Genomic DNA, 6428 nt, shown 5'->3' on the forward strand with positions numbered 1-6428 from the left:
GAAGGTCCTCCTCCCCCTCCCCCTCCCCTCCCCCTCTTATCTAATTGAGGACTTTTATTTTGGTCGGAATCGGGACGTCTAGATTTTCCTCCTCTGCTCGTTTATACAGGAGACACTTTTATTGTTGTTGAAGGCTCCTTTTTCCTCGTTCCCTTCCCCCCTTTTCCCTTTGGTCTGGGTTTCTCTCTGTTGTTTTCTGACTCGAGGTATTCGCCTCGAACGCCAGCGCTCTTTTTGCGAGTTGCCCTTCAGTTTTCCCGCTTTATACCTCACACAATAATTAGCTTGAATTAGGTGTGCAATAGTTAGCTTGGCGTTTTGCGCCACGAATGAAAGTAGGCAAAGATTCTGTCGCAGATGTTCGTACCGTCACCCCCCTAAAATGTTTCAGGTTTGCGTCTCTAAGAAGACTGAAGATCTATCAGTTGATTGCAGCCTCCGTCGTGGAAAGTGGGAAAAAAAAAAAGGCTCCTGCAGTAACCGTCGCCGTTAAAGCACTGGGTGGTGAGTGAGGCAGCTGACGAAACTATAAAAATATAACGAAGTCGTCGTTCTGCCCCGGTTTTTCTCTCTTAGATTAAATACAAAGCAAACCTCTCAGCTAACGAAGTAAACAATAAATTGGAGAGAATGAGAAGCAAACAGAGATGTGGCAATCACCCACTCACAAAGACTCTCCCTCCGCCCCCCCCCCTCCCCCATCCCTGCCTTCCATCCCTGTACCCCTGTCCCTACCCCTGGCCCTACTCCTGACCCTGACCCTCGCCCTCTCTCTCTCTCCACATGGTACACACAAGATTGATTGCGGACGCTCTGCTTTATGTCAGGTCATAGCTCGGCAAAATACGTCCTTTTAAAAGCCTTTGGCAATGATGCAACACAAAACACGCAGAGATGGCGAGGAAATAATATGCGTATGCCTTCGTATGTTTCAGTTTAGATTCTGTATGTTTATGTATGGGTGTGTGGGTAATGTATGTGTGCATACGTAAGAATAAAGTTTTCTAACGTCATACACACACTATATATGTATAAGTGTGTATATATATGAGTTTGTGTGTTTGTGCATGTGCGCGGTAGGGCTGCTATAAATGTGTTAGCTTGCTTGCGCGCTTGTGTATACACCAGTAGATTCTTTAAAGAAAATGCAAGTGAGCAAACTGCTCCCTTTGATTATTGTGCCTAATTCTTAATCCTCATCACTTGCCCTTACTTTCCTGACATAGCGTTAATGCATCTTTTCTGTAGGGTAGCCAGCATTCCTTTTACAAATGCTGTGGAGGCTTTTCTTGTCGTAGTTCTTTATACAGATTGAGACAGAATTTGGAACGCGGTTATGTATAGGCCTCGTCGTTTATTTTGATATCTTTTTAAGATACTAGATGGAGTTCAGTGGAAAGTTCCCTTTGAGAGGCCTTCTTCTGACTGCTGCATTATTCTTTAGTGTGCACTCTTTTAATACTAATGTGAGCTGTACTCAAATTCCCGAGATGTATACTAGTTTTGCACCAGCCCCCCCTTTTTTTTTAAACCATGCCCTAGGTTAGGTTAGATTAGTTCAAAGCGGTATTCGTTTGGGTGTGGGAAACATAATGAGGAAAGTTCTTTGATTAGTTTTTTTTTTTTAAGATATGGCGTCCAGCTTTTTTTCAGGGAAGGTCTCGCTACTCTGTTACAGTTCGGGTATATGCAAGCGGTACACGGCCGTTTGCTATTCCGTTTTTTTTTTTTTTTGCGTTTCCTGTCCCTAAATGTCTTCGTCCTGTTCATCAGTGTTCGCTCCTGTACGTCTCCTGTTACCTTTCGCTAAACAACAGTGAATCAATGAATCCTCTAGATTTCCCCTATCTCATTTGTCCTGATTTCGAATATCAAGTTCTTTTGAATATATTTGTGCTTATCATCGTAATTGTGCTTGGATCATATCAGGTGCCTCTGATTAACCTCTTTGAAACTTGGTTTTTTTTCCCTAGGACCCTTCTTCTTTTACCTGTAAAGTGATAAGGCAACCATTGTTTTTTGTAGGTATCATTAAAGATTTGTTTCTCTTGGGTGACCACAGACCAAAAGATGAGTCATTATCATCCCCCGCTGACGGTCGATTTTAGGCTTTTTCTGAGTTTGTCGTAGTTACCACTTTCTTTGTTCCTTTTCTTATCGTTAACAGATTGTTTCATTATCTTTTAAAAGGAACGACAGTAGCCTTATTTCTTATAGTGTCGTCCATCTAGATAACCCGGTATAATTTCATGCATTCTTATGCAATTAATTCCTGACAGAAGATGTTTTCTAGCGTCGAAAGCGTTCATATGTAACATCATTACACTGTCTTGTTGAAAAGGATTGCTGCATCAGCTCCATTGATTTTGTATAGAGTCTTCTCTATTTTCCTTATCAAGGATTTCTCAATGTTGCTAAAACTGGCAAGCAATGTGCCAAAGGGAATCGTCAAATCCGGTGTAGTCAGATTGAAATATCTTTATTACTGCTACTACTAATATAAGTAGTTCTGAATCTCTCTCTCTCTCTCTCTCTCTCTCTTCTCTCTCTCTCTCTCTCTCTCTCTCTCTCTCTCTTGACGCGACGTTTCGCCAGATCTGCCAGGGCATTATCACAACGATGGTTGCTGGAGGACTGAATCTTGCTGGCGAGTCCTCTTTATATCATGGTCATGCGGGCGCTCACGGATGCTCCTGCAGGACCCGGAGGATACTTGACTTTTCATTGGGTCCTGCAGGAGCATCCGTGAGCGCCCGCACGACCATGATATAAAGAGAAGGATTCGCCACCAAGATTCAGTCCTCTATCAACCATCGCTGTGATAATGCCCTGGCAGATCTGGGCGAAACGTTGCGTCAAGAGAGAGAGAGAGAGAGACGAGAGAGAGAGAGAGAGAGAGAGAGAGAACAACTTGTAGTAGTAGTAGCAGTAATAAAGATATTTCAATATGACTACACCGGATTTGACGATCCCCTTTGGCACGTTGCTTGCCAGTTTTGGCAACATTGAGAAATCCTTGATAAGGAAAATAGAGAAGACTCTATACAAAATTAATGGAGCTGATGCAGCAATCCTTTTCAACAAGACTTGTTTAAAAGAGGGTCTACTCCCAAGATATACGAACATCATTACACTGCATTATTTCAGTGATGTACTAAAATCTGGAATTAATTTTTTGATCGTGCACCACAGCCACTAATCCTGACGGATCGGATACCAAAGAGAATGTGTTATTTGTACGTTTCGACAAACATTCAATTAATATTTGATTGCAGAGAATACTTATCAATTGTGTAAATAAAACTTATGACATTTGGTTTATTCCAATGATTTTTGTGATGTGCTTGAAGGTGAAGAGAATCGGTGTTCTATTTTTCAAGCACTTCAACATTCAGGACCGCTGGCCAAGTGTTGACAAAGCGTTTAACTGCTTATGAATAAGTTAAAAGTACCAACGGGAGAGATGATATTGGTTTTTATTACTTTTTCGTAAAATACCGGCCCGGGATTATAGATCGGAATAAAGTGAGTTCAAGTCGATTCCTTGGTAAGCCACGAGATTGAGCATTGAAATGGAAAGTGGATCACAATTTGAAACCAGTGCCATATCATAATTCCTTCAATGAGATTATTCCAATAAGTTATTTTCCTGTTAAGTACGTGAAAATATCAGAATAGTGGAGCTATATTTGTTGATGAATTGCCTTATGCAAACTAGATAAGTGATTATCGGTGTCTGTCGCTCATTCCTGTCACCACTACTCGTCCCTGAAGATAAACGCCCCCCCCCCCCCCCCCCTTACCCCGTCTTCCGGGGGGTGGGCCCCCGATCCCAATATGATCAGCTGTTTGAAGAGGCAGAAATGTCATTACCTAAGAAGCGACGCTTCATCTTCCTTTGTTTTTCGTCTATGATGTCGAGCCAAGTATGTGGGACTTCGCAAGATGTATTTTCATCGACATTATTGATGGAAACAAATGCTTATTGGCTGCCAATTTACATGACGGTCATTTGGAGGAAAGTTCATAAAGAGTTTAAAGCGATATGCAACCAGCACTGAAAGAACACTCCTTGCTTCTAAGAGGAAGACTTGGTAAAGGTCGTAATGGAGTTATTAAAAAAAAAAAAAAAGGAAAGGACTACCGTTGACCTCCAAGTTGAAAATACCAATATATCTGCGAGTTCGGGCCCCAAATTAAGAAAACAATGGTGAAAGTATGAGAGATTGATAAGATGCGCCATTTGTAAGATGTAGTAAACGAGTCAAATTCTCTCTATCCAAATTCAGAGAGATCTTCCGGCCGCGGTAAGTGCGAGAGCCAAGCATGATTCGACCTCCAGCTTACTCGAGGCGCGTGCTAAAATCTACGGTCAAATAATGTATAAGAAATAGTTGTTCTGTAGTGGTTAATATACACGTTATTAATTTTTTATCTATATATATTTTCGTTCTAATAAATAAATCATAAATATCCTATCCCAAAGTTCCTATATCTTTAACGCAACGCGAAACACCTTTTTTCAGACCTTTTTAGGCGTCTCCATAGTTTTAGAAAATGCTGTCGGATTCCAAGTTTTAGAAAATGCTGTCAGATTCCAAGTTTTAGAAAATGCTGTCGGATTCCAAGCTTTAGAAAATGCTATCAGATTCCAAGTTTTAGAAAATGCTATCAGATTCCAAGTTTTAGAAAATGCTGTCAGATTCCAATTTTTAGAAAATGCTGTCGGATTCCAAGTTTTAAAAAATACTGTCGGATTCCAAGTTGTAGGAAATGCTGTCAGATTCCAATTAATGAGCTTTAGCTGGCATTTCAGAAGGGAGCCTTCTTGGAAAGTGATTTAATGATAATAAAAAAAAGGCATCCTTCCGAGATGAAGCATAAATGAAGAGCGTTTCTGTAAAGAAAACTCTCAGTAGTACAACTAATGAATATATCCCATGAGCTGCTCTTAAATTTGCACTTTGTGGTTTTGACTCCACAGTGCTTCCTTGGCTTTGTCAATTACCCAGATGATGTGACGCCAGATTTAATAGGCACAATCAATCAACCTTGGCTTCTGAAACCAGATAGCGCTGAGCTTGTAGTGGCACCACTATAACAATGAAAATATACTTTTCAGATGAGAATGAATATAACAAGACAAAACATGGCAAACTTTTAAGTGAATTTCTTCGAAAGAAGAAGCGATCTGTATAGGTACCTGAGGTTTTAGCTGCCTTTTAAAACGCGATTAATTTATGGTCTTTGTAGAGTGAAATGTTAAAAGTCCTGGCGAAGTCAAATCACCTGAAGAAGAAAGAGGCAGAGTAAATCAGGAAGCCTCGATGATGAGTGGCTTCTTAATATGGAGAGATATCCACAGTACCGTCCATTGTACCATAAGCCGAAAAAGTGGATGAAAGCCCCTATTGTAGTTCGGGAGACGATTAAAGACAAGAGGTATCTTTTGCAGGATACAAGCGAAACTTTAAAGTTTCTTCTATACAAAGGGGATTTTTTTGTATAGTGTTGAAGCCTCGGTAAATCAGAGTAGAATGAGATTTAAGCAAAGAGAGAGATTTTTGTTATGAACACGGATGCATAAACCTCTTGTTTATTCAGAAGATAGTCTTGTGATACGGTATGTAGTGATGCTAGTGTTTTGAAAGTATGTTGGACAAATCATTGAACTGATTGAAGGACGTCGGGAATGGCCATCGAAAAGAATGTATGTACTGTCTTATGGGTACGTCTATTTGTCAAAATCGGTTGGAAGGCAAATAGACAGTTGCTGTATAAAAGTGAAATAGAAATAGGGAAATCGTCTGACCGGTGCAATGAAATGAAAAATGATGAGAACTCGCCTTACACCAGGACTTGAGCCAACTGCCTTAGTGTATGTATATATATATATATATATATATATATATATATATATATATATATATATATATATATATATATATATATATATATATATATATATATATATATATATATATATATATATATATATATATATATACCAACTATTTTCCTCTTAATAACACGATATTTTGCTCTTCTTCCTATCCTTTCCCTCTGATGGAACAATGGAAATTGTTCGATAGGGGCTAAGTGCAGGGAGAATCCGAATGTCACGTGACTGATATTCAGGGTTATAATTTTAGCTTTTTTAATGGAAATGGTATCCAACACTTCGTAGGAACATTGTGCACAAATATTACTATTAATTCTTCACTATGAAGACAAGCTTTGTCTACTTGCGTTTATTTAAATGTAGACACCACAAATCTTCAGTGCTCAGAAAATGTTCATCTTGATATGTTAGTAACTTCATAGATGATAGAAAGTATAATATAATCGTTTCCCTCTTGGAGTTCTTTCTAGGTATAAAGACATATGTAACTACATAGATGATAGAAGGTATAATATAATCGTCTACC

This window comes from Macrobrachium nipponense, chromosome 41, assembly GCF_015104395.2.
Source record: "Macrobrachium nipponense isolate FS-2020 chromosome 41, ASM1510439v2, whole genome shotgun sequence".
NCBI lineage: Eukaryota > Metazoa > Arthropoda > Malacostraca > Decapoda > Palaemonidae > Macrobrachium > Macrobrachium nipponense.